This window comes from Kogia breviceps, chromosome 3, assembly GCF_026419965.1.
Source record: "Kogia breviceps isolate mKogBre1 chromosome 3, mKogBre1 haplotype 1, whole genome shotgun sequence".
In the NCBI taxonomy this organism is placed as follows: Eukaryota; Metazoa; Chordata; class Mammalia; order Artiodactyla; family Physeteridae; genus Kogia; species Kogia breviceps.
The window spans coordinates 156,938,196-156,964,666 of NC_081312.1; the positions used below are offsets into that span (position 1 = coordinate 156,938,196).

The 26,471-nt window shown below is 49.6% G+C and overlaps 1 protein-coding gene across 6 annotated transcripts in view; it reads left to right on the top strand.

Moving 5' to 3' along the window:
- APBA2 (amyloid beta precursor protein binding family A member 2) overlaps nt 1-26,471 on the top strand; it is a 229,487-nt gene that overhangs the window by 45,280 nt on the left and 157,736 nt on the right. Inside the window, exon 1 of one of the 6 annotated variants that reach the window (XM_067030093.1) lies at nt 13,833-13,938. The exons of the other annotated variants lie outside the window; for them this stretch is intronic. The gene's annotated coding sequence lies outside the window, so the exon portion shown is untranslated. Of the gene's footprint in view, nt 1-13,832; nt 13,939-26,471 lie in introns of those variants that run through there. 6 annotated transcript variants of the gene reach the window in all.

Here is a 26,471-nt window from a genome sequence, read left to right on the forward strand (position 1 = left end):
TTTTGTTTCCTTTGGGTCTTCAATTACATGTATGCTGTATCTTTCAATATTGTCCCATGGTCCTTGGATGCTCTGTTCTATCTCTGCTTTCACCCCCACACTGGCCTTCTTTTTTATTTTGTATTTCAGTTTGGGAAGTTTCTATTGGCCTATCTTCCAGCTCCTTGATTTTCCCCTCAGCCGTGTTGAGTCTACTGATGAGCCCATCAAAGGCATTCTTCCTTTCTATTACTAGTTTTAAAAAAATTTCTAGCATCTCTTTTGGATTCTTTCTTAGACTTTCCATCGCTCTGCTCATATTACCCATCTGTTCTTTTTTTTGTGGTACGCGGGCGTCTCACTGTTGTGGCCTCTCCCATTGCGGAGCACAGGCTCCAGACGCACAGGCTCAGCGGCCGTGGCTCACGGACCCAGCCTCTCCGCGGCATCTGGGATCTTCCCAGACCGGGGCACAAACCCGTGTGCCCTGCATTGGCAGCGGATTCTTAACCACTGCACCACCAGGGAAGCCCCTACCCATCTGTTCTTGTATGCTGTCTACTTTTCCCATTAGAGCCCTTAGCATATGAATCATAGTTCCTTTAAATTCCCAGTCTGATAATTCCAAAGTCTGTGTCATATCTGAGTCCGGTTAGGATGCTTGCTTTATCTCTTTAGAATATGGGTTTTTAAAAAATTGTTTATTTTTTTGCCTTTGGTATGCTTTCTAATTTGTTGTTGAAAGTCAGATATGTTATATTGTAAAATAGGAACTGAGGTAACATGCTTTCTTGTGGGAATTTGTGTAAATCTCATTAGGAGCTGGGCTGTGTGTCATGTCTGCTGAAGCTATAGGTTCCAGAGGCTTCAGACTCCTCCAGTGGCCTTGGTTTGGCCTACCCTCTGGACACTGGGCTTCCCTCAGTCCTGCTCCTCAGAGAGGGTCTGGTCTTGGAGCTCCTTCAGCTGGAATCCACTGTTATCAGACAGGACCCCTGTTGGTGTGGTGAGAAGGTGTGGGGGAGGGGGTGTGTTACCTGAAAACTGGGTTCGCCTCTTGGTGGGTGTCGAGCCAATAGACACAACTAAGCGAAGATCGAAGATCGGGAGAAAGAAGGATTTATTACTTGCAGCAAGTAAGGAGAACACCGGGGATCTTTCCCAAAGCAGCGTCTCCCCAGCAGCAAAATTGGGGAAGTTTTAAGCTTAAGGGTACATGCATATTCATGAGGGGGCTTGAGAAGAGCAGAATTCAGCATAGAACTTCAATCAACAGAGTCCAAGCTTTAGTTGATTGAAGTCATGAGGGTCAACATCATCATTCCATCCTCCACCTGGGTGGGGGCCTTAGTTTCTGCAGAACTCAAAGGCATGTTATTATGTGTATCCCCTGAGGAACCAGGACCCTGCCCCAAGGCTGCACTATTGTTTCTCGGCTGCTCCTCCCTAGTTTCTGCATCCCCTCCCTTAAGATCATTAATTACTGAGACCTCTTCAAGGGCAAGCATTGTGGCCAAGCTTAGATCACAAAATAGCTTAGGCAAAATGGGTTCTCTTATGTCAGGAAAGCCGTCCCTGTTTCTCTTTCTCTGGGGACTCCCTAACCTATCTGCTTACAGAAGCCTTCTCTTATCTTATGATTAAATTTCCATTGTTAGATGCGCCTGTGTTCCCAGGCTGTTCACCTTCACAAGTGACTTTTCTTGTGTAGCTTTCCCAACCCCATTAGGTGAAACAGGAGGGCTAGAGGGGCTGCAGTGAGAGGAATGCCCCTCCCCCAAGGCAAGGTTCTGTCAAGCCTTACCCCTGGACAGCAGGCCTTGTTATGGAGAAGACTATGGGTGTTTGTCAATGGCTACCTTCCCCTCCCTCTGCCAGAGCCAAGAGGAACTGTTTCTTGACCCTTCAGATTTCAGGGGGGCCGTCTGCAAACTCAATTCACTGATGGGTCTAAAAAAAGTCACTGATTTTCAGTTTGACCATCTTTTTCTTATTTCAGGACGTGAGTGATGACTCTCAAAGCTCTTTCCATGTTGGGCTGAAATCTGGTCCTTCCCTGGCTATGATTTTCCTTATGATTCTCCTACCGCCTGAATCATGTTCATTATTTAATGGTTTACTCTCTTTTTTGCCTGTCTTCTCCATTGGAACATAACCTCTGGGGGGCTGGAACTTGGTCTGTTTGTTCCCTCTGGTTCCCAAACCCAGAAGAGTGCCTGGCAGTGATGCCAAATCCAGCCTCTGTACCCTGAGGTCTGATTAAATCTCGGAGAGGGAGTTTTGAGTTAAGTAGAAAAGAATAGCTTTATTGCTTTGCCAGGCAAAGGGGGCCGCAGAGTGCTTGAGCCCTGGAAAACTGTGTGTCCTGACCTGGAGGGGGTAGTGAAGAGTTTTATAGTAATGGTTCAGAGAGGGCGTGATCTGCTCATGGACCTTCTTTTGACTGGTTGGTGGTGAGGTAAGTGGGAATCAGCATCATCAACCTTCTGGTTCCAACCAGTCTGGTGTCTGTGTGCTTGTGGGCAGCATACTGTTAACTTCTCCCACCTGGTGGGGGTTTCAGCGTCTGCAAAACAGCTTGGAGATACTGTTGTGTGTATCCCTTGGAGGGGCACCAGGAACCTGTGCCACGGCTGCACTATTGTTTCTTGACTGCTCCTCCCTTGCCTCTGGATCCCCTCCCTTCCCTGATTAGCAACTGTTTGAACCTGCCCGTTGGAACTCAGGGAAGGTCATGGGGGCTGAATGAAGCCTATTTCCTGTAATCAAGAAATGTGGGACACAGAAAGGCTTTTGAGCCCAGGAGCCCCACAGGGTCCTGTTCCGTTTCAGCAGGTTCTGAATGAATAAACTAAAAGTGATAAATAAAGAGGCCAAGCCACTTGGTCACGGTGACGGCTAGTTTGTAGGATTTCTCTTGTGCGTTGTGGTTTTGGTGAATTTGAAGGCACAGATGAGGGAGCCTGTATCCGGGACGCTCCGGAAGTCCGCAGTGAATGGAGGAAGTGGCCCACAGCTGCCACGGGAAATGCAAGATGATGATGGTGCTGGTGGAGGTGCTGGGACCGTGGCCACACCAGGCAGCAGGGCGGGCCCAGCCACACAGAGGCAGGTGGGCTCTCCTGCCGTCACTTCTAAATTACTAGCTGTTTTGCCCTCTTACTGTGGATGAACCTTCCTTCCCACCCCTTTCCCTATGCCTGCAGTACTTTGTTTTGGGGATCGCAATAGTGGGCCTTCCGCGCATCAAGAAAAACAGAATCGCCCCCGTCCTCCATGTCTTGTCAGCGATCCCCCCGCCAGCATTGAGTCTCATGAACAGATTTTTAAACCATTGCCATCTGTTCTGCTCTTAATTGCAAGTGTAAAAAATATTATTTTCCTAATTGCATCAGGGGAAAGGGAAAAATATGTATTCCTAAAGACCAGAGTTCTTGAATGAGGCAGCCTGGCTCTGCTGCCCACTCGCTAAAGATAGTGTTGCTTCTTGGCTCAAATGGAAGCATTTTATAGCGGTGGTTTACTTACAGGGTAATATTGGCCCACTTACATCTATAGAACAAGAAGTTAGGAGAAGGGGGAAAGTGGCCGATTTGCCACGGAGGCCCCAAAGATCCTGTCCCCCAACCTCTCAGAGGGCCCAGCCCCCTGCCCTACCAGCAGTGTGCTGTCAGGGGTATGTCCTTGTGACCCCTGCTGCGGTGTCAGAGCCGTGCATCCTACCCAGACGATGGACATGGCAGCATTTTCTGTGGTTCTGACCTGGGTTTGGGATAACAGAGAACAGAGTGCATGTGTGCATGGCACTTGTGTGTGGATTCTTGAGGCCGGAGGACACCAGGTCCAGCCTGTTGCTGGCAAGCTCTTATCATCGTTCCTGGCCAAGGCAGGTGGTTTTGGTCAGTGGTTCCCTAACACTGTCTCTTGCCTCTGGTGGCCAGGGTTGGGCCACGAGGGTCAGAGCATCTGGGTAAAGGGTGGTCTTACCCCTCAAGGGGCTGGGTGGCACTCTCAGGGGCCAGCAGATGTTACTTCTGCATCGTCCTCTCCAGGGGCACTTCTGTGGGTCTCTCAGAGATGCTACAGCTTGGAACTTGCAGCTCATGCCCGTGACTGGGGGACCCCTCACCGGTCTGGTGCCCGTGACTGCTCTGTCCACCCTTTGCATCGGTGTCCCTCCAGGCCCGTGGACAGTCCATGCCCCACACCCATGGGCTGTAAGCTGCACCTCCTCCTCCCTCTCAAGGGTGACTCTGGCTGTGGCCTCCTGCCATGGATTCTCATGAGACCCAGGTGCCAGCCCCAAGCTGCTGGGGACTCAGGGTGGCCGTCCAAGGGTCTAGAAGCCCGGCTCCGGAGGTGAGATGGAGTTACCTGGCCCTCCTGATGGAGCACAGAAAGCCCCCTGCCCTTTCTCCTGGTCTCGTGTGGGCCAGATCATTGGGAACACAGGCTTGGGAGCAGGGTGGGGCGTGTTTGTCAGTGGAGGACGTGGGCGTGCTGGCCACCTCTGTTGGTGCTCTGGGCTGGCAGGATGGGGCGCGTTGCACATCCCATTCAGCGGCCCCAGGCGGGTCATTCTGGAGCTCCTGGACTTTGGAGGCGGCCCAGGAATGGGAGGGTCCGGGGGGTGGATCAGAGGGAACCTTCTACCTCTGCCCAGTGACGCGGGGCCGACTAGGCGTGACCTTGCACCCTTGTCGGTGGGTTCAGGTCATCACGGCAATGCTGCTGCTTCAGGAGGTGGCTGGAGAAACACCCCCCACTTTGCAAAGCTGGACAGATAACGACCACTTCTAGAGTTTGCCGAGGGAGCGCCACACGTTCTAGGAGTTGTTTCTCTCTGTGAGAGTCTTTGTGTTTCTTCAAATTAGCACTTTTTAAAAATTACAGTTTTAGTCTTAATTGTATGTATTTGGGGATCCCATTTAAGTCCCTGGAAATAATTGCAGGGTAATATTTTGGGAAGTTATGTTATAATGCACAGATGTTGCCGTGGAGAAAGGTCCCTGGGGGTGCACTTGGACCCTGATGGAGAGAGGTCCAGGGCAGCTTCTGCCACAAGTCCATGACCCCCTCCCCGGCCTGGCTCTGGGCGAGGCTGCAGGCAGAGCCTCTCTGAACACGGCGTCAGCTGAATCCACCCTCCTTTCTGAATCTGGAGTTGCCTGGTCCCAGGAAACCAAGGGCCGAGCTGGTGGCATGGGAGTGATGGGGGAGGGAGAGGAATGCCTGAGGTGGGGAGAGCAGGAGGGGTGAGTGGGAGAGGTCCTGAAGCAACCCCTGCCAGCAAGCTGCAGAGGTGGTGCTGGCAGGTGGGGCTGTCAGATTCGCCTGGAGCTTTTCCAAACCCAGGGGCTCCTGAGTGGGCCCGGTGGGCCCCGTGTGAGTCCAGGCTCTATGCCCAGGATTCGTGGGCGCAGCGAGGGGCCGACCCATGGCAGAGGGGTTTACCATCTGAGGACTGCCCTCCCCTGGGGACATCTGGGAGGAGCGCAGAGTGTGTCTCCCCTGCTCACGTGAAGGATGTGGGCATTTGTTGGCCCCTGGGCAGCCACGGGGGAGAGCTGCTCCTGTGACCAGAGCATGCCAGGCCTACCGGTGTCCCATGAGCCTTCACAGCTGCCCAGTGGGCCTCTCCGCAGTGTCCTTGTTGACTTCTAGCCATCAGTCCTGGGTGGTCCCTGCCCGTCCCTCCTCCTTCCATCCTGCAGAGCGCTGGGTGGGGGCCGCTCAGGGAAGGGGAAGTGTCAGCCCACTCCCCAGGCAGCACCTGCTCGGTCCTTCCCATGGCTGCTGCGGCCCAGGCACGACTCGCAGTGACCCTTGCAGATGTTTGTCTTCGGCACTTCCTGGCACAGAGTGTTTTACTGGACCCAGTCATCAGTAGCATCACTGAGGTTCCTTTCAGAGCACCACTACCCACAGGACGTCCGGCCTGGGCTGGGCTGGGCTCGGCCAGGAACAGAGGTGCTGTCAGCATCTGGAGCCCGGTGAGCCCGGCATGGTGGACTCTGCCCTTGGGCAGGAGCCCGCGAGTCATGGAGGGTGGCACAGGGACCCCTGCCTCCCTGCCGTGGGCCGAGATCCCCGTCCCGCCAAGAGAGGTTTTGAAATGCAAGTGTTCTTGCTCCGGGTGAGTGGACATCGACAGCTGTGAGAGCAGCTGGACCGTGCAGGGTGTGGCCATGAGGGCAAGGGGCCTGCCTGAGGTCTTGAGGGTCTGCGGACCTGCCGCTGCGGCCATGGAGCCGCACCTGGGCTTTACGACACTCCCTCCATCCCTCAGGGCAGTCAAAGACACGCCTCAGCTTGCACTGGAGAGATACTCCCCACTTTGAGATTGGACGGAGCTTCTTGCACTTTGATTCTGAGTGTGGGGAAAGTGCATGGGGCGGGAGGTGGCACTGGAGGCCATGCACATCCTTCCAGGGGTCAGTGATCGGCTCAGATTGTGCAAAGCAGATGCCCACCTGCTTGGGGTCCAGCCATCCTTGTCTGCAATGTAGACCCTGTTGTTGAGGGCTGGTGGCTGAAATGCTAGTCTTTGCAAAATAACGAAGAGGAAGAACAAAGGCTATGCAGTGACCAGTGCAGTCCCCAGGGACTGGGGCATGGTGGGCATGGTCTCTCGGGCACCTGTGTAGGCTCATCCTTGACTGTGGGTCTTTTTGTTGTTGAGACCGGTGGTGGCTCAGAGCTGTCACCCGTCAGCCTCCATGCTTTATCCCCAGAGGCATCCCCAGAGCCTAAGAAGATGGTCACACCTGCAGGACTGCCCCAAACTGTACCTGGTGTCTGAGCTGTCCAGGGCTGTCCAGTCACAGTTTTCCTGTCAGAGAGTGAGGCCAGAGAAAAGGAAAAAGAATGTTCAGGCAGAATACACTGACCTGCAGGACCTGCTCTAGGAAATAGGAGCCTTGTCCTGTTTCATTACTTAGGATTAAATCTGGCTGCAAAGTAACAGTATCTTTAACAAGAAAGAAGTTAGTGTTTTACTTAAAAGAACCCCAGAGGTGGGCAGCTTCATGGGGTCGTTAGGGACAATGACCTCTTGTATCTTGTTGCTCCACTATCTTAACATATGGCTTTCATTGCAAAGCATCTTATGGTACAAAATGGCTGCTGGAGCTCCAGCCCTCAGGCTTGTGTTCCAGGCAGCAGAAGGAGGAAGGGTGAGCAAAAGAGGCCCGGCTCCCAGCTGAGTAAGCTGCCTTTAAGGATACTTCTAGGGACTCCATATCACATTTGTTTATGTCTTTTTGGCCAGAAGCTAGCTACGCGACCCCAACTGTAGCTGAATGGGAGGAGTTACAGTTCACCATAAAATCCAAGTTGTGCTCCTAAGGAAGAGTGTGGAGATGGACGTGGGGAGGCAGTCCTCACCGTAGCAGCCCTCCCAGGAACGCCTGCCCCACTGTGCTGTGGGCTCTGGAACGAGCCAGCCTGTTTGCTTGGCTTCCTTCCTCCTTTCCTTCCTCCCTCCTCTTTCCCAGGTGTGTGCTGGGCACTCGTGGTCATAGATGAATACAACAAAGAGGAATCATGGACCTCATGGGCTCGGCTCATGCCTGCCTTGCTGCCTGGACGCTGCTGTGGCTGGTCTGCAGTGCGTCCCCAGTGGAAGTGCAGGTGGCGGGGAGGCAGGCCTCTGAACGGGGGTGGAGGCGGAAGTCAGGGGCACGATCTGCTTGTTGCACTGACCAGCTGCTCACACAGCGAGGTCCTCACAGGGCACGGCGGGCATTGGATGGGTCATGCAGGGGCCGTGCCCCACACAGCTCCAGTACCCTTATTATAAAGGAAAAAAGCAGGGATTCTCAGTTTTTCCTCCACAGGCTGAATTGGACTGAGGAGAGACTTAGTTCTCCAACACCGTATTTCTTTGAACTTCTATGTTTGTTGATACTTCCCTAAATCACAGGTCTCCTTAAGGGGAATCAGAGCCCTGTGTGGTGGCCCCCACCGTCGGGGCCTCTGCCATCCAACACGCCTTGTGACCCTGCCGTTGTTCACCTGTGGGCTCCGACAGGTGTGGTGTGGATGGTGCCCGGCTCTGCCGGTCATGGGCTGTGTAATGTCTCACCTGTGCAGTCAGCCTGGGAACCTACAGTTTGGGGTCCAGGGAATGGTCTTCAAAATCCCTCAGGGACGATTTCAGGGCCAGCAAAGCTGAGGGCCACTGTGTGACCCCACTCTGGGCACAGGCAGAGGCTGTCCTGAGGGTCACTACCAGAGTGTCGCAGGGCAAGTGGTGGCCAGAGGGGGCTGAAGGTCAAGGTTGCAGTGCAGGTTCTCAAAGGCAGAGCTGGGGCTGGAGTGGAGCCGTGGGAGAGTCAGCGGGCCTCTTAGCCTCTGTCCGGCTTGGGTAGATTCAGGGAGTGGACAGGCCAGGCCCACACAGGAGATTCTGCTGGTCTCGGCCGAGGGTACAGGGAGGGCGTCGGGGCAGGAGCCAACTTTCTTGTTCCTGATTCGGGTCCCCTACTTACCCAAGAGAAGAAAAGGGTCATTTCTGTTTAGTTTAGTTTGATACTGGGTTAGATCACATTCTTTTTTTTTTAATGTTAATAGCTTTTACAGTTTTTTATTGAAGTATAGTTGATTTACAGTGTTGTGTTAATTTCTGCCGTACAGCAAAGTGATTCAGTAATATATATATATATATACACATTCTTTTTTATGATATTCTTTTCCATTATGGTTTATCATAGGATTTTTAATAAATTTATTTATTTATTTATGGCTGCGTTGGGTCTTTGTTGTTGCTCGTAGGCTTTCTCTACTTGCTGTGAGCGGGGACTACGTTTCGTTGCAGTACGCAGACTTCTCACTGCGGTGGCTTCTCTTGTTGTGGAGCACAGGCTCTAGGTGCATGGGGTTCAGTAGTTGTGACACGCGGGCTCAGTAGTTGTGGCTCTCGGGGTCTAGAGCTCAGGCTCAGTAGTTGTGGCGCACAGGCTTAGTTGCTCCGTGGTATGGGGGATCTTCCCGGACCAGGGATCGAACCTGTGTCCCCTGAATTGGCAGGTGGATTCTTAACCACTGTGCCACCAGGGAAGTCCCAGGATTTAAAAAAAATTTTTTAATTTTATATTGGAGTAGAGTTGATTAACAATGTTGTGTTAGTTTCAGGTGTATAATACAGTGATTCAGTTCATCATATACATGTATCTATTCTTTTTCAAATGCTTTCCCCATCTAGGCCACCACAGAATATTGAGCAGAGTTCCCTGTGTTATACAGTAGGTCCTTGTTGGTTATTGTTTTAAAAATAAGAGTGTGTACATATCAATCCCAAACTCCCAATCTATCCTTCCATCTGACCCTTCCCCCCTGGTAACCGTAAGTTTGTTCTCTCAGTCTGTGAGTCTGTTTCTGTTTTGTAAATAAGTTCTCTGTGCTATCTTGAAGCATCAGTAATTCACGCAGAGTGCGGCTCTGTTAACCCCATGTGACCAGGCAGGCACCCCGGTTCCCAGAGCGTGATGTGCTGTGCAGGGCATGCATTCAGGTCAGTTTGGAGGTCTTGTTATTGTTCTGCTGCCTGTTATTTGATTGCTTGTAGAGGAATGAAGGGAAATGTTTTTCTCCTGGGAGGTATTTCAGCCTAGTTGGAAATAGATAGTTTGGTTTTGCAGTGATCCCAGCGTCTCCAGTGGCTATCGTGGTGGGTGTGCTGGAGACATCGGGAACCTCCCTGTATGTGACGGGGACTCGAGTGTTCTGCACCGGCTCCTCCGGCTTTGCTCTGTGGTTCTCTTTCTGCCAACCTTCTGGTACATTTTAATTCTCCAGGAAGCCGCTTTAAGGAGAAGCCAGGGGCTCTCAGTGCCCCGCCAGCTGGCCTTCTGTGACCTTCTACATTGGCTCTGTGTTGGGGGTTGTCAGCCCCCCTCCCCCAGGATACAGAACCATTCCGTTGGCAGGGAGAGAATCCTTGTGTATCGGGAAGCAGAGACCCCGGCCTGTCCTGGGAAGTATGTGGACACAGTGGGTGGCCAGCTAGCTCCATGCAGAGGCCACCTTGTCCCCTGGAGTCACCGGCAGCTCCGGGCACAAGGTAGTAATGCCTGCCCGTGCATCAGGCACATGCTGGGCACCCGATGTCCCCTGAGTTCCTCTCCATGGCTCAGTGCCTGGGAATGAGAGCCAGGGCTGGGAATGGCCAGTGTTCACAGAGCCCTTGGGTCAGCAGGCAGGTGGACCCTGAGGAGAGTGATAGGGAAGGAGAGAGGGACCTGGGTGGGGGGCAGGTTGGGGGCTCTGGCGATGATGGGCAGGGCCCTGAGGGACAGAGAGAGGACAAGAGGGCCAGAGGGAGAGATGGACCTTGACTCGTCCTCTTGCTGACTCTGGCTCCCACTGGGAGCCCCCAGCCTCTTGGAGCCTCAGTCTCCCTTCCTTCCCATCTGTGAAATGGGCATAATGGCAGTGTGCATCTGACAGGTATATTTATTCAGAAAGAGGAGGCAGTTGACTAGTGGCAAAGTGCAGTGCAGCTCCTCCTCCTGGTTGTACCTGCAGGAGAGCTCACACGCCCCGGTACCGCACAGGACGCAGCCTGCGTGTGCCTGGCACCGGCCTCATGGTTGCCTGAGTCAGCGACCAGCATGCCCTGCCCAAGGGGGCCATGTCCAGCCTGGAGGAGCATCAGAAGGGGTGTGGTCGACGCAAGGGTGTCTGGGCTGGGATTCCAGGCACATCCTGTCTCCTTCCTCACCTGCGTGGACTCAGGATCTAAGGCCATGTCAAAGTGGTCAAGCTCAGGTGCACCGTCCTCTGCAGAACAGCACCCTTTCAGGCGACTCCACCACAGCTGGATTCACACATCACAGAGCGGGTTTGCTGCGTGGCCCTGCCTACTATTGGCTGGGTTGGATGGAGCGTGGGTGCCCAAGGGGTGGGGCTGGGCCCGGGTCCCTCCTTTCTCACAGGTCAGAGGTCAGGGAGAAAAGACCTCCTGGTGTCAGCCCATTCCCTGCCCCCGCCATTAAATGCCTGGTCCCCAAGGGCCAGCCACTCACCCCCTTGGGGTCCTGGTGACCCACTGTGGATGGAGGTCACTGCCTTTGGTCCTGGGGCTATACCATCGTGGGTCCTGTACGTAAATTTCAGTAAACCTGAGCAGGTGTCCTGAAGCCACTGAGGATATGCAGTTAGTTATAATATTAATTTTAATTTTATTGAAGTATAATTGATTTACAATGTTGTGTTAATTTCTGCTGTACAGCAAAGTAATTCAGTTATATATATATATTCTTCTTCATATTCTTTTCCATTATGGTTTATCACAAGATATTGAATATAGTTCCCTGTGCTATATAGTAGGACCTTGTTGTTCATCCATCCTATATATACTAGTTTGCATCTGCTAATCCCAAACTCCCAGTCTGTCCCTCCCCTGCAACCCCTCGGCAACCACAAGTCTGTTCTCTAGGTCTGTGAGTCTCCTTCTGTTTTGTAATAAGTTCATTTTTTTTTTTAGATTCCACATATAAGAGATATCATATGGTATTTGTCTTTCTCTTTCTGACTTACCTCACTTAGTGTGATAATCTCTAGGTCCATCCATGTTGCTGCAAATGGCATTATTTTGTTCTTTTTTATGGCTGAGTAATATTCCCTTGTATATACGTACCACATCTTCTTTATCCAGTCACCTGTCGATGGATGCTTAGGTTGTTTCCATGTCTTGGCTATTGTGAATGGTGCTGCAGTGAACATTGGGATGCGTGTATCCTTTTGAATTACAGTTTTCTCCTGATACATGCCCAGGAGTGGGATTGCTGGATCATATGGCAATGGAGTTAGTTATGATTAAAAGGAACCAGGGAACTTCCCTGGTTGTCCAGTGGGTAAGACTCCACACTCCCACTGCAGGGGGCCCAATTCGATCCCTGGTCATGGAACTAGATCCCGCATGCATGCCGCCACTGAGATCCCGTGTGCTGCAACTGGGACCCAGCGCAGCCAAAATAAATAAATAAATATTTAAAATAAAATCAAATAAAAGGAACCAGAACCTTCCTTAGTAGCCACCAGTGCAGAGGTTCCCAAACTTTCTCAGATCATGGTACCCTTGATGTTGCCTTAATTTTGTAGTGTCTCTAGGACAAAAGAAATATCTAACAGCTCTGCTTATTAAATAGTTAGGGCTGAACAATTTAGTATTTATGTCCTGAAAACTTATAAGCTGATTGAAAAGTAATACACATACATTGAAACAAGTTTATTTCATCCTCACCCACAATTACTCACTAGAGGACATGACCCTGTTGGATGTGATTGGGTACCACCGTCATTTCCTGGTCAGTGTTGCCTTTTGTGTGGGACTTGCTTTTTGAAAAAAATTTTCAATGCTTTTTATTTTGAACTGTGGTAAAATACACATAACATAAAATTGACTGTCTTCACCATTTTTAAGTGTTCAGTTCTGTGACATTAAGTGCATTCATATTATTTGCAGCCATCACCTCCATCTATGTTCAGAACTCTTTTCATCTTGGGAAACTGAAACTCTCTCCCCATTAAATACTAACTCCCCATCCCCCTTCCCCAGCCCCTGGCAACCACCATTCTACTTTCTGTCTCTATGAATTAGACAACTCTAGGGACTTCATATAAGTGAAATCATACACGACTTATCCTTCTGTGAGTGACTTATTTTACTGAGCATAGTGTCCCCAAGGTTCATCCATGTAGTAGCAGGTGTCAGAATGTCCTTCCTTTTTAAGACTGCATAATATTCCTTTGTATGTATAGACCACATCTTCTTTATTTATTCATCTGTTGATGGACACTTGGGTTGTTTCCACCTTCTGGCTATTGTGAATCGTGCTGCTATAAACATGGGAAGGCAGATGTCTCGTTGAGTCCCCACTTTCAGTTCTTTTGGGTGTATACTCACAAGTGGAACTTCTGGATCAGATGGTGGTTCTGTGTTTATTTTTTTGAGGAACCTCCATACTGTTCTCCATAGTGGCTGCACCATTTTACATTCCTACTGACAGTGCAGAAATGTTCCAATTTCTCCATATCTTCAACGACACGTGTTATTTTCTGAGGGTCATTATTATTTTTTTGGTATGTTTTTTGGTGGCAGCCATGCTAATGGGTGAATGGGTATAAGGTGGTAGGTACTTGCTTTGTATGGTGGCACCTACTGGCTTCATGAGATGTCTTGGAGCGGATGCAGTGTGATCGAATGCTGAAGCCATGAGTCAGCTCAAGGCAGTGGTACATGAGTGTGGGCAGAGGCTGAGCTCTGCTGCATCTCCCTAGGAAATCCTGGCTCTCTTGTGATGCCCTGCAGGTACAGCCAGGGTCCTGGGGTGCTGTGGGGTGCAGTTTGGAAACCGCTGTCATCGAAAATGAGCTTCAAATAAGTGAAGGATGGGAGAGAGTGACATAAAGAGTGAGGGAGGGACTTCCTTGGTGGTCCAGTGGGTAAGACTCCGCCCTCCCAATGCAGGGGGCACAAGTTCGATCCCTGGTCTGGGAACTAGATCCCACGTACATGCCGCAACTAAGAGTCTGTGTGCCCCAACTAAGACTTGGAGCAGCCAAAGTAAATAAATAAATATTTTTTAAAAAGAGTGGGGGAAACATAAAACATGTAGTTATGTGTGGAATTAAGATGAACTGAGGGGACTAAGTGTGGTGTAAATGGCTCCGTGCTCCATCCCTGTATTTACAGCCCTAAAAACTGAGGGGAGACTTTGAGAGAATGTAGGTAAACATTTTGGGTGGTTTTCTGGAATCGTTTTAGTGGTACTGTTAGCACTGCTATTCTGAGCAGGTTTTGTGTGTCATGTGAGATGAAGCAAATGCATAATCATGTGATCTTCCAGTTTGAGGACTCTGAGGACCAGTTTTCAGTGGCGAGGAGAAAGGAGATACAGAGGAAAGATACCTGAGGAAAAGGAAACCCTTGTAATCCTGAACTTGAATGACAAGGTCAGTGTGAACTCTTGAATCCACTGTGTTCCCCAGAGAGGCCTGGAAATGGTGGCCTCACCAACAGCAAGAAGATACCCAGGCCCCTGATGGTGGTCTTGAAATTCAGTTTTCTACTAAAAGAAACTAGGACTCCTTGGACAAACAGCAGATTCTGTGTCGAGAATAGGAACTGTACAAGTTGTACCTGGAACATTTTGTCAGAGCAGAGAGGAGAGGAACCATCAGACCCACTAGAATGGTATTAAAAAGACTTGGGACTTGGGCTTCCCTGGTGGCGCAGTGGTTGAGAGTCCGCCTGCTGATGCAGGGGACACGGGTCTGTGCCCTGGTCTGGGAAGATCCCACATGCCGCGGAGTGGCTGGGCCCGTGAGCCATGGCCGCTGAGCCTGCGTGTCTGGAGCCTGTGCTCCACAACGGGAGAGGCCACAACAGTGAGAGGCCTGCGTACCGCATAAAAAAAAAAAAAAAAAAAAAAAGAAAAGGACCTGGGACTTGAAGAGGCCAAAGATGGGACAATTTGAACATCAATAAGAGGAAAAACTGCAATGGATTGAAATGCATCTAATATGTTGAAATCCATGAGTTCTTTCTTTTTTTTTTTTTAATTGAAGTATAGTTGATTTACAATGTTGTGTTAGTTTCAGGTGTACAGCAAAGTGATTCAATTATATATATATACACATAAGAATATATATATTCTTTTTCAGATTCTTCTCCATTATGGTTTATTACAATATATTGAATATAGTTTCCTGTGTTATACAATAGGTCCTTGTTGTTTATCTGTTTTATAAATAGTAGTGTGTATCTGCTAATCCCAAAGTCCTACTTTATCCCTCTACCCCGCTTTTCCCCTTTGGTAACCATAAGTTTGTTTTCTATGTCTGAGTCTGTTTCTGTTTTGTAAATAAGTTCATTTGTATCATTTTTTTAGATTCCACATGTAAGTGATATCATATGACATTTGTCTTTCTCTTTCTGACTTACTTCACTTAGTATGATAATCTCTAGGTCCATCCATGTTGCTGCAAATGGCATTATTTAATTCTTTTTTATGGCTGAGTAATATTCCACTGTATATATGTACCACTTCTTCTTTATCCATTCATCTGTGGAGGGACATTTAGGTGGTTTCCGTGTCTTGGCTATTGTAAATAGTGTTGCTATGAACATTGGGGTGCATGGATCTTTTCTAATTAGAGTTTCCTCCAGTAAATCCATGAGTTCTGAATGATACCAAGGAAGACAAAATGAAACAAAAAAGCCTAATTGGTCACCTTAGGAGAATGATTTTTTTTAACTTTGGTAAATAACGGGAAATACTGAATCATTTATCTTGCTTCCCTATACACGTGGCACCAGTGGGCAGCCTAGTGGCAGGTGATGGGTTTCTGTGTATAGAAGGGGTCCAGCATGTGGATGCATAACAGACACACTCTCAGTTGTGCTGATGCCAGGTGACATTGCAGAGAGGGAGGCATCCGGACCTCATGGCCTCTGGAGGAGGAAGGACACCACGTTGCCTGGGAAGTTGTTTGCCTCCAAATTCTAATCTGAATTACATTCAGCCTCCAGATCTCACCACCAATTTGCTGGCACACAGAGGACAGGGGACAGTATTCTGCTAGGCTGTGGGGACAGTCATCAAAATCCCAGCCAAGGGAAGTGCTCTCCGACAAATGATTCGGTGTCTTCAGTGGATTGAAGGAGATGTTTAGGGCTGGGCACTCGGTGGGAAATGGTTAAGGAAAGGTGAGGTGGTGATAACCCCAGAATTGGGGGTGGTTATGGGGCACATGGCAGGGGCTTTGTCTCAGAGCGGCACGGGGGAGGCCTCTGGGGCGGCCGGCACAGTCTGTCTCCTTATCTGGTTGAGGTTCCAGGGTATTTAATAGTCATTTATTAGGCTAAATATTTCCCTTATGCTGTTGCTGTTGTTTTGTATGTGGGTTGTTTTTTAAATTGAAATACAGTTAATCTACAATGTTGTGTAAGTTTCAGGTGTACAGCACAGCAATTCAGTTATGTGTGTGTCTTTTGTTTTTCTTTTAAATTAATTAATTAATTTATTTTTGGCTGTGTTGGGTCTTCGTTGCTGTGTGGGCTTTTCTCTAGTTGTGGCGAGCGGGGGCTACTCTTTGTTGCTGTGCACAGGCTTCTCACTGCGGTGGCTTCTCTTGTTGCGGAGCACAGGTTCTAGGTGCACGGGCTTTAGTAGTTGTGGCTCACGGGCTCAGACACTCCACAGCATGTGGGATCTTCCCAGACCAGGGCTCAAACTTGTGTCCCCTGCATTGGCAGGTGGATTCCTAACCTCTGCGCCACCAGGGAAGCCCTGTATGTGGGTTATTTTGACAATAAAAACATTAAAAGAAGACATTTAGGAAACCAGATCATGAGGGTGAACATCCAGCCTGGTCCTGGGAGTGTGACGTATCCAGTCACTCTAACCTTCTCCCCTTCCTGCAACACACGGCTGATTGCGTCATTTCTCGTATTTTTTACCTTAGACCTTTTATTGTAAACTTATCCATAAATATACCTGTGTCTTTGGTTCTGAGCTTTCCAAAGGGTGTATGGAGTTGTTTTTTCATTTTTTCTGTGATTCTTATTCCATTTTCCTTCCTGTAAGGAACTGTGTTAGGTCAGGTCCTCTGAGAAGCAGACTAAGGCGGGATTAAATATGTGTGGATTTTGTTGGGGGAGCAGCCTGCAAGGAAGCTGGGGAAGGGGTGTCAGACAGGAGGCGGGGGGCGGTGGGAGGAGGCTTCAGGTGCAGCCCAAGGAAGGCAGAGCTGCCTGGAGGCACCTACGCAGGGTCCGTGTCTCCCAGGGAGGGTGGGGTCTGCGTCAGGGCCTCCGCTGTGCTCAGCCCGTGGGACCTGCTGTGGAGTCTCAACCTCGTGGAGTGAGTCCCTGCAACATTGATTTGGGTGGATAGCCTTTTGCTTGCAGTCAGGTATTTCAGGAACTGCCCATGAGTGGTGGGCGGTATGGGTGGCCGTCTTAGGATCCTGGCCGACACGACTGGCTGTGTGGCCCCGGGGCACTTCAGGTGGCTGCGCTGGGCCTTGGTTGGCTCACCTGTGGCGCAGGGATGCTGATGGACCGGTCCAGAGCACAGGGAGGAACGTGGGCCCGTCACACGGGGCTGGTGCTGGAGCATCTCTGCGGTGTTCTCAGCTCTCAAATGTAAATACTGCGACTCACCCAGAATTACAGGGCAAAGCTAATGGAATCAAGAATGTATAAATTCCCTGCTCCCTCACGCAGCTCCTCCAGTTTGGGGATGTTTCAGTTCAAAGGAAATGGGCCTCCCCGACTGCTGGCGGTGTCACCAGGTGAGCTCTTGGAGGCTGTAACACGAAAGCCTTATCTCCTGCCCCTGGTCTTGGTTCCGGTTCAGGCGCCCCTCCATCTCCTGGGTGGTCCCAGTGTCTTCCAGGGAGCGCTGGTCCTGCAAACCCTCCAGATGAGCCGTTTTTGGGTGGCACTGTTGATCCCGTCTGATGGATTAGGAAACTGGGGCTCAGAGGGGGACTTTCGGGGCCACAGCTGGGAGGTGAGTGTTCAGGGCCCCAAACAGCCCACTGCATCCTGACCCAAGAGCATCCATCTGGGCGGAGGGAAGCTGGTCGCCGGTCACATGTGTGAGGCCCCCTCCATTGTGAGTCAGGGGCTTTTCCGGGGGGCGCTCATCTGCTGCTCTGCCTCCTTCACCCCCTCCCCGGGCGTGGCTGCACCCCTCACTCCACCCATCTCTCGCTTTCCACTCCAAACCCAAAGGCCTCGCTTGGCAAGGATCTGTCGGCCCCCGTCTGCTGGCCTCACTTGCCTGCTTGGGGGCCGTAGTGGCCCTCATGATGCGACATCTCAGCCTGTAGCCGGCTCCCTCTGCAGGAGCTCCCCTGGACCCCGGAACAGCCTCCCGACTAACCCTTGAATCCTGCTGCGTCCAATCCCTCTCGACTGTGTCACTGACTGGTGTGTCTGAGGAGTGTGTCTGACCGGGTGTTGGTACCGGCTGCTCTCGGGATCCAGGGAAAACCTTTTGTCTTGGGGAGCATAAGCCTGGCTCCTGGTCTCACCCACCCCTGTCACCCTCCACGCTCTAGGCTTCAGTCCCCTAGAACTTTGTTTCTGGTGTTTGAATTCACCTCCAAACCATTGGCCTTACTTACTGTGCCTTCTCCCTGAGACGCCTCCAGGTCCTGATGTCCTAACTCTTCCTTCTCCTCTGCACATGGCGTCTACTTACAGAAACAGGACCCTGTGGCGCCCTTCCTGGTGTGAAGCCTTTCCATGTCCTCCAGTTCTTGTTTGTAAGGAATAGGCTTCATTCAACCTCCTTGACCTTGCCTGAGTTTCCAAGGGCAGCTTCAACCAGTTGCCAATCAGGGAAGGGAGGAGAGGTAGAGACAAGGGAGGAGCAGTCAAGAAACAATAGTGCAGCCTTGGGGAAGGGTCCTGGGTCCTCCTTGAGGAATATACATAACAATATATCTTTGAGTTCCGCAGGACCCAAGGCCCCCACCCAGATGGCGGATGGTAACTTCAGGCTGAGCACAAGATGCCTGGAACACTGCCCTGTTACCTCACTACCAACCAATCAGAAGAAAGTCGCACACCCTGCGGCCCTCACCCCAAATTTTGCCTATAAAAACTTCTCTTGGAAAACCCTCAGGGAGTTCGGGGTTTTTGAGCACAAGCCACCCTTTCTCCTTGCTTGGCCCTGCAGTAAACCTTTCTCGGCTCCAACTCTGATGTTTTGGTTTATTTGGCCTCACTGTGCATTGGGCTTACAGACTTGCGTCGGCAACATTAACTCCTCCCCAGGAGGGCTTCCCGGGGCTAGGGGTGCCCCGTGTACCACCCCTCATAGGACAGGTCACACATCTGTTCCTTGGATTTGATGTCCCCTAGGGTGTAAGCTTTTGGCGGGCAGGACCTGTGCGTTTTGTAACGTCATGTAGAGCTTCCTGTTTGAGGAGTGAATGGAAGGGCTTTAAAGTGTGTAGATCTGTGCAGGGGAGGGGCAGGAAGGAGCCTCTGCTTCACACTTAAGTTGTGAAAAAGAGATGCTAGAGAGGAACATGGGAGGGGGCTGCCGGGAGCCCCCTTCTGCAGGGGGATGATGCGTGGAGAAAGGTCTAGGCATTGTAGCCCTGCCATGTTGCTTGCCTCCAGTAGGTTTTGGAGTTTTGTGGAGCCTGGAAGAGCTGCCAGAAGGGAGGCTGGCAGGAAGGTTGGGGTGTAAGGCCCCTGGGCTGGGGTGGAGGACCCTCCCCACCTCTCCAGGCAAATGGTGGGCTTCCTCCTTCACTCAGACTTTGCCCTGGACAATGGAGCCTCGTCTTAGGGCCGTCTTGGGGAGCACCAAAGCCGTGCAGGAAAAATGTATGGATCCACAGGGTACCTGGTAACCTTGCCATCCTGTGATTATCGGAACTTGAGGAAAAATGAAGTTTTGTTTGGAGTGGAGAGGGCCTGCAGTAAGGAGACTAGCAGAGCATGAATATTTATCTCAGTAATTAAAAGTTTAAAGCAATATAAGTAATACTTCAGAGTGTCTCGGGGTAATCTTGGCCGCTGACGGTTGCTAAAGTTTATAGTCGCATGGATCCTTGCAGCTTTCCTGAAGTATCCATGCTGGGTGATGTTGTCAGGATTGTTTTGTTGGCATTAAGGATATGGGGGCTTGATGTGAAACTTTCACACTGCAAAAAAAGGGAGAAGTGATGTTTTCAGTGTGTGGCCAGAAATCTTAAAGTAATGACCTACACTCATTGATTTTTTTATTGTTTTGCTTTCCCCAGGAAGACTGATGGAGGAAGAGTGTTAGCTCAGAAGGATGGTACTTTATTTACAGAGCATGTTAAATAAGAGTCACAATGAAGAGAAGGACTCTGGGTCTACAGTGTATAAGAAGTCTTCACCTACCAAGGCTGTTTGGCTCTTTGTGTCCACACTTGGTGTGATTTGTTGTAGTAGATGGATAACAAGCTTATTACTGTTATGTGCATGGGGAGATATAGCTTCACTCTCCATGCGTGTGTTTCTGCCTCGTGAGTTTTGCTTTTTTAAAAAAATCCACTTAATTAAGATCTTGGTTTTGTTACAGAGAGGATTCTAATTTAAATAGAGTTGAATGGTTCCCCGAAGATGTTCACACCCTGGTCCTGGGAGCCTGTCAGTCTGTTTCTTTACACGGCAAAAGGGACTTTGCAGATATGACTGAGTTAAGGGAATTGAGATGGGGAGATACCATGGATTATCCCGGTGTCATCCGGGCCTGGTGTAATCATGGGATCCTTGTAAGAGGGAGGCAGGAAGAGTCAGAGGAGGTGCTACGATGACGTGCCTTTGGAAGCAGAGGTTGGAGGGACGCACTTTGCAGTTAGAGGAAGGGACCACAAGCCACGCAATGGGGTGGCTTCTAGAAGCTGGAAAAGACAAGGAAGCAGATTCTCCCCTAGACCCTCCAGAAGGAACCAGCCTAGTCAACGCCTCATCTTTGACCCAGTGAGACACATGCAAGATGGTAAATTTTTGTCGTTTTAAGTCACTGAATTTACGGTGAGTTTTTGCAGCAGCCATACGAGAAAGTGCAACAGAGACCTACTGACTGACTGAGCTTTAAAGGGGTGTCAAGGTCAGCCAGTTGTTCTCTCCCTTCACCGGGCTCTCCTTTTGCTATCGTCTGTGTAGCATTCCCCTGCCTTTCGTGAATAATGGGACATGTCTTGGGAACCAAATCTTCTTTTCCCCGCCTCAGCGCACTGGCACCTTTTGGGAGGTGAACGTTCTGCCTGCTGCTCTTCTGGAATGATCCACGTGGGGCCATTAGTGGGAAACATCTGCTGAAATGTGTGGCAGCTCCCCGGGGAGCGATGAATAGGCACCGAGGTGTGCTCGCCCTTCTGGGGATGTGACTGCCCATTCGTCCTTGTGGGCGTGGCCAGGTGTGTGTGTGCAGGGAGCAGAGAGGACCCAGCTGTTCTTGAGGGGGCAGCGCCTTCTCCCCAGAGCCATCAGGGAGTGGTCATCCTCCCATCTTTCCTGCCCCCAGCCCCAGGTCCCTGGAGCTGCCACTCAGCCTCCATGGGTGAGAAGGTGAGCTGGTTGCCCCTAGCCCGGGCTCCGCAGGCTTCTCTGCTTCTTCTGACCGGTTCTGCTTCCATGGTGCCTGGTAGCCTGGCCCCATCACCAAGGATGGAAAGGCTTGGCTGCACAGCTGCCTTGGAACCAGACCTCGTGGCTCCGTATCATCATAAAATCTGTCGTAAAATCAGAGCTGCTTTAGCCTCAAAAAATGTGCCTCCAGAGATTAAGAAAGCTCAGTTGTAAATATCGCTGGGAGCTAATGATGGATTTATTATTCCGTATTGGGATTATACTCTAGTCCATTTATGGGTTTTTCCTCTAAATTGCTGATGTTTGAAGTGGAAGCTTTCGACGCTGACTAATGCTTCTACTCCAAGATTTGCTTTCAGGCAACTTATTTATAAATAAAGCAGCTTTCTAAATCTATTAATTAATTAACTAATTTATTTATTTTTGGCTGTGTTGGGTCTTCATTTCTGTGCGTGGGCTTTCTCTAGTTGTGGCAAGTGGGGGCCACTCTTCATCGCGGTGCGCGGGCCTCTCACTGTCGCGGCCTCTCCCGTTGCGGAGCACAGGCTCCAGACGCGCAGGCTCAGTAGTTGTGGCTCACGGGCCTAGTTGCTCCTCGGCATGTGGGATCTTCCCAGACCAGGGCTTGAATCCGTGTCCCCTGCATTGGCAGGCAGATTCCCAACCACTGCGCCACCAGGGAAGGCCCAATAAAGCAGCTTTTTAAGGAACACCCACAAATTTAAACAATAATTAGTATAATGAGTCGCACAGCCAAATGAGGTGCTGGGGGGCACAGTTCTCCAGATGGGGGCGTGGGAATCTGGGTCCCTGTACCCTGGGGAGAGAGATGATAGCATGGTTATTTCCACATGTAGAGTTGTCCTGGGTTCAGGGGGCATTTTTGTATGTGGATCCATTCGATTTTCAGAATAGCCCAGGGCGGGTTTGTGTGGAACAGGAGCCTAAGGCAGGACTTTGCCTAGTGACCCCACTCATCAGAGGGGCCGCTCACATTTGCCCCGAGCCCGGTGCTCTGTGCTGCGAGCTCTTCTGGTACTTACGTTTCTTTCTTTGCCTTAGTGACCATTTCCCCTCCTCTGTCCCCCAGTATCCTTGTTCTCTTTGACTAGTCGGGAGATCTGATTATTTTTGAGAAAAGCATTACTATTCTTGGAAAAGTCTGCTCTCTGTTTGGAGATGGTTGGTGTAACTCTTGGGCTTTCTGCGCTGGATAACTTCAGAACTGGGCAGATGCGGGGGTGGGGGGAATGGTCTGCCTGAGAGCACCGGGTCCCCGGTTCCGTCCCTCCAACCCCCCAGCCATCAGGAGCTTGTTTCTGTTTTCCAGCAGCCGCCTCTGTTCTCTTATTAGAGGCGTACGTTATAAACGCGGACGCGAGCTGTGCCACGTGGTCTGGGGGTCCCAGGGGGCTGCTGCAGGTTGATGATATTCATTTCGCTCAGGCGGAGGACAGAGCAGTGTGGGAATGAGACACATCATGGGGGACAGCTTGAGTCCCTCATGCCCCGTGCAGTGCTCTGAAACCTTCAGGGAAGCTGCCACACCTCCAAAGGGGCGTGGGCCTGGCGTGTGTGTGCGTGTGTGTGTGCATGTGTGCAGAGAGAAGAGAGGAAGGCATGTTTGCAAGGAGGAGAGTGTCTAAAAGATCAACATTCAGTAGTGGCAGCAGGTCACAGCCCGAACAGCTTCAGGGGAATCAGCAGACATCTTGAGGGGTTTCTCACGGTGCATGGAAAGGTGTGCACCAGCCAGACCATCTGGATTGTGAGGAGAGGTGCCTGCCTTCCTTGGAGCCATGCCTTTCTGTTGCTTTTTGTTGGTAGAAATGTCAATTGATTCAGCCCCTGAGGGAAACAGTATGGAGGTTCCTCAAAAAACTAAAAGGAGAACTACCATATGACCCAGCAATTCCACTCCTGGGTATTTATCCAAAGGAAATGAAAACAATAATTCATAAAGACATATGCACCCCAGTGTTCATAGAAGCATTATTTACAGTAGTCAAGATGAACACAACCTAAGCACCCATCAGTAGATGAATGGATAAAGAAGATAATGGTGTATGTGTGTGTGTGTGTGTGTGTGTGTATGTATATAGTAGAGTATTACTCTGCCATAAAAAAGAATGAAATTTTGCCATTTGCAGCAACATGGATGGGCCTGGAGGGCATTATGCTTAGTGAAATAAGTCAGACAGAGAAAGACAAATACTTATATGTGGAATCTGAAAAATAAAACAAACTAGTGAATGTAACAAAAAAGAAACAGACTCACAGATACAGAGAAACTAGCGGTTACCAGTGGGGAGAGGGAAGGGAGGAGGGGCAAGATAGGGGTAGGGGGTTGAAAGGTACAAACTACTATGTGTAAAACAACCTACCAAGGATATATTGTACAGCTAAGGGAAATATAGGCATTATTTTGTAGTAACTTTAAGCAATGTATAATCTATAAAAATATTGAATCACTATGTTGTACACCTGAAACTTATATAATATTGTACATCAACTATACCTAATTTAAAAAATTTAAAAAAAACTTTGAAGTTTAGGATGGTTTTAGATTTATGGAAAAGTTGCACAGATTGTACAGAGAGCCCCCATGTACCCCTCACCCAGCTTCCCATATTATTAACGTCTTGTATCAACATGGTGCGTTTGGCTCAGCACTGGTACATTACTACTGACAGCTCCACAATTTGCTCTGATGTCCTTAGTTTTTACCTAATGTCCTCTTTCTGTCCCAGGACCCCAGGCAAGACACCAGATTACGCTTAGGCATCTTGTCTCCTTAGCTTCCTCTGGACTGTGACAGTTTTTGACTTTCCTTGTTTTTGATGACCTTGACAGTTTTGAGGAGGACTGGTCTGGTATTTCGTAGAATGTCCCTCAATTTCGGTTTATCTGGTGTTTTTCTCACGGTTAGACTGGGTTTTGGGTTTGGGGGAGAAAGACCACAGAGGTGATGCGCTATTCTTAACACCTAGCAGATGTATAGCTGTCACCATGATTGATCACTGTTGACCTTGATCGCTGGCTCTTGTAGCCTTTGCCAGGTTTCTCTGCTGTAAAGTTACTCCACCCCCTTTCCATACTCTGCTCTGGAAGGAAGTCACATGCACAGTGCACATTAAGGAGTGAGGAGTCATGCTTGGCCTCCTTGATGGATGAGTATCTACATTAATTTTGTAAAATTGTTCTGTATCAGAGACTTGTCTGTTCTCCCCCACTTATTTATTTATTCAAACTTTTATTTGTATCAATATGGACTCAGATTATTTTGTGCTTTGGTTCATGATGCAGTCCTACTTTATTTATTTTGTTGCCTAAATTGTTCCAGCTTTGACCACTGGAAGCTCTTTCAGGTTGGTTCCTGTGTCTCTCTGACATGCCCTTATCCTTTTGTCTTTTGTCTTTTGAGTATTTCCTTACTTTTTGTCTCAACAAGATGGTCCAGGCTCAACTTGCATTTTCCCCTCCCAGCCCTAGAATCTGCTGTTTCTCCAGAAATCCCTGGTTCCTTTTATTAGAGAATGGTATTTAGAAAACAAGGTCTGTGTGTTGAGAGTGCTTATCGCTACTGAGGTGCCACTGCTTTTAGGCCCTCTCAGGAGACAGAGCCAGGAAACAGAGCATGTATTATACTAACCCATGTACACCTATGTATCTCTCCTTGCTTTTTGAATGCATGGCCCCATCTGATAGCCAAGTCCTAGATCCAGCCTCCTGATCACTCATGGGAGTCAGGCCCACATGTCCCAGGGCAGAAAGGAAAAATTGGACAGCTAAGGTGTGTAGAGCAGGAAGAAACAAAAGACTTAGAAGGCTGAAAGAATATTTTCTAGGTATGAAGAATATACACAGAATAATAAGAGGAAAATCTGGGTAATTACCACCCAGTTTAAGAAATAAGGTGTATGAATACGATTTAAGCTGCCATGAATGTGCTTCCTAGTCACACCGGTGAAACCTGTCAAAGTGAAGTTACTGTTTATTATTTTGGGGCATGTTTTTATATTTTTACTCTAATTATTTTGCATGTTGTCTAACTCTATAAAAATTATATTTTACTGGGCTTCCCTGGTGGCGCAGTGGTTGAGAGTCTGCCTGCCGATGCAGGGGACACGGGTTCGTGCCCTGGTCCGGGAAGATCCCACATGCCGCGGAGCGGCTGGGCCCGTGGGGCCATGGCCGCTGGGCCTGCGCGTCCGGAGCCTGTGCTCCGCAACCGGAGAGGCCACAACAGTGAGAGGCCCGCGTACCACAAAAAAAAAAAAAAAATTGTATTTTACTGTGTTACTGCAACTTGAGAACTTCTACATGTATTTATGTTCTTAGCAATCCTGGGAAAAGCAAGAGTAGCTCTTTGCAGTGTTCAGATAGAGAAACTGAGAACTTGCAGCAATGATGTGATTTTTTTTTTTTCCAACTTCAAGCAGCTAATGAAACTGGGATGAGTGGGAGGTGAAGGTCGGCAGATGTAAGCTTTTATATATAGAATGGATAAACAACAAGGTCCTAGTGTATAGCACAGGGAACTATATTCAATGTCCTATATAAACCTTAATGGAAAAGAATATTAAAAAATATATATGTATGTATAACTGAATCACTTTGCTGTACAGCAGTAATTAACACAACATTATAAATCAACTATACTTCAATTTAAAAAAGGGGTCAAATTTGTATTGACAGAGCCCAAGTTTGTGGTCTTTTTTTGGACGTAGATGTTGAGGTTCATTGGGGAAGGGGAGGTAAAACTGGTCTCCTTGGTCACTTCATGACCCTGTTGCTTCCTCTGGCCTGGACGACCTGACATCTCCATCAGCCTGGAATCCCAGCCTCCATTCGGGTTTTGTAGGCTCCAGAATTTCTGAAGAAATGAGGATTCATATGGTTGGTTCAGACTCCCACCCCCTCATCACATCGCTCCCTGCCAGCATCTGTGCCCGTATCCTTCAAGCTCCTCCTGAGACTGGAAAAAATGTATCCGGCTCCAAGCCACCCCCTCCTTATTTTAGCACCAGGTGCTACCCCTGGAGCTTCTCCCTGCCCTCCAGCGCCGTTTCCTGCTCTCTGTTGGATCCTTGGCTGCATACACATACTGCTTTTATCTCCCATCTGAGAAAAGAGAAAAGTCTCTTGGTCCCACTTCCTCCTCCTGCTTCTGTCCTATTTTTCTGCTTTGTTTTGCTGTAGAACTTCTGGGAGGAGTTGTCTCTACTGGCTTTTTCCAGTTCCTCCCCGCCCTTTCTCTCTGAAACCTGCTCCAGTCAGACTTTCCCCCTTCCTACTGATGCATTTACCGACTCTGCTGAAACTGCCCATCTAGGTCACCAAGGACCTCCAAGTCCTCCTCTCCCTTGACTTGTAATTTGTCCTCTCCCTCCCC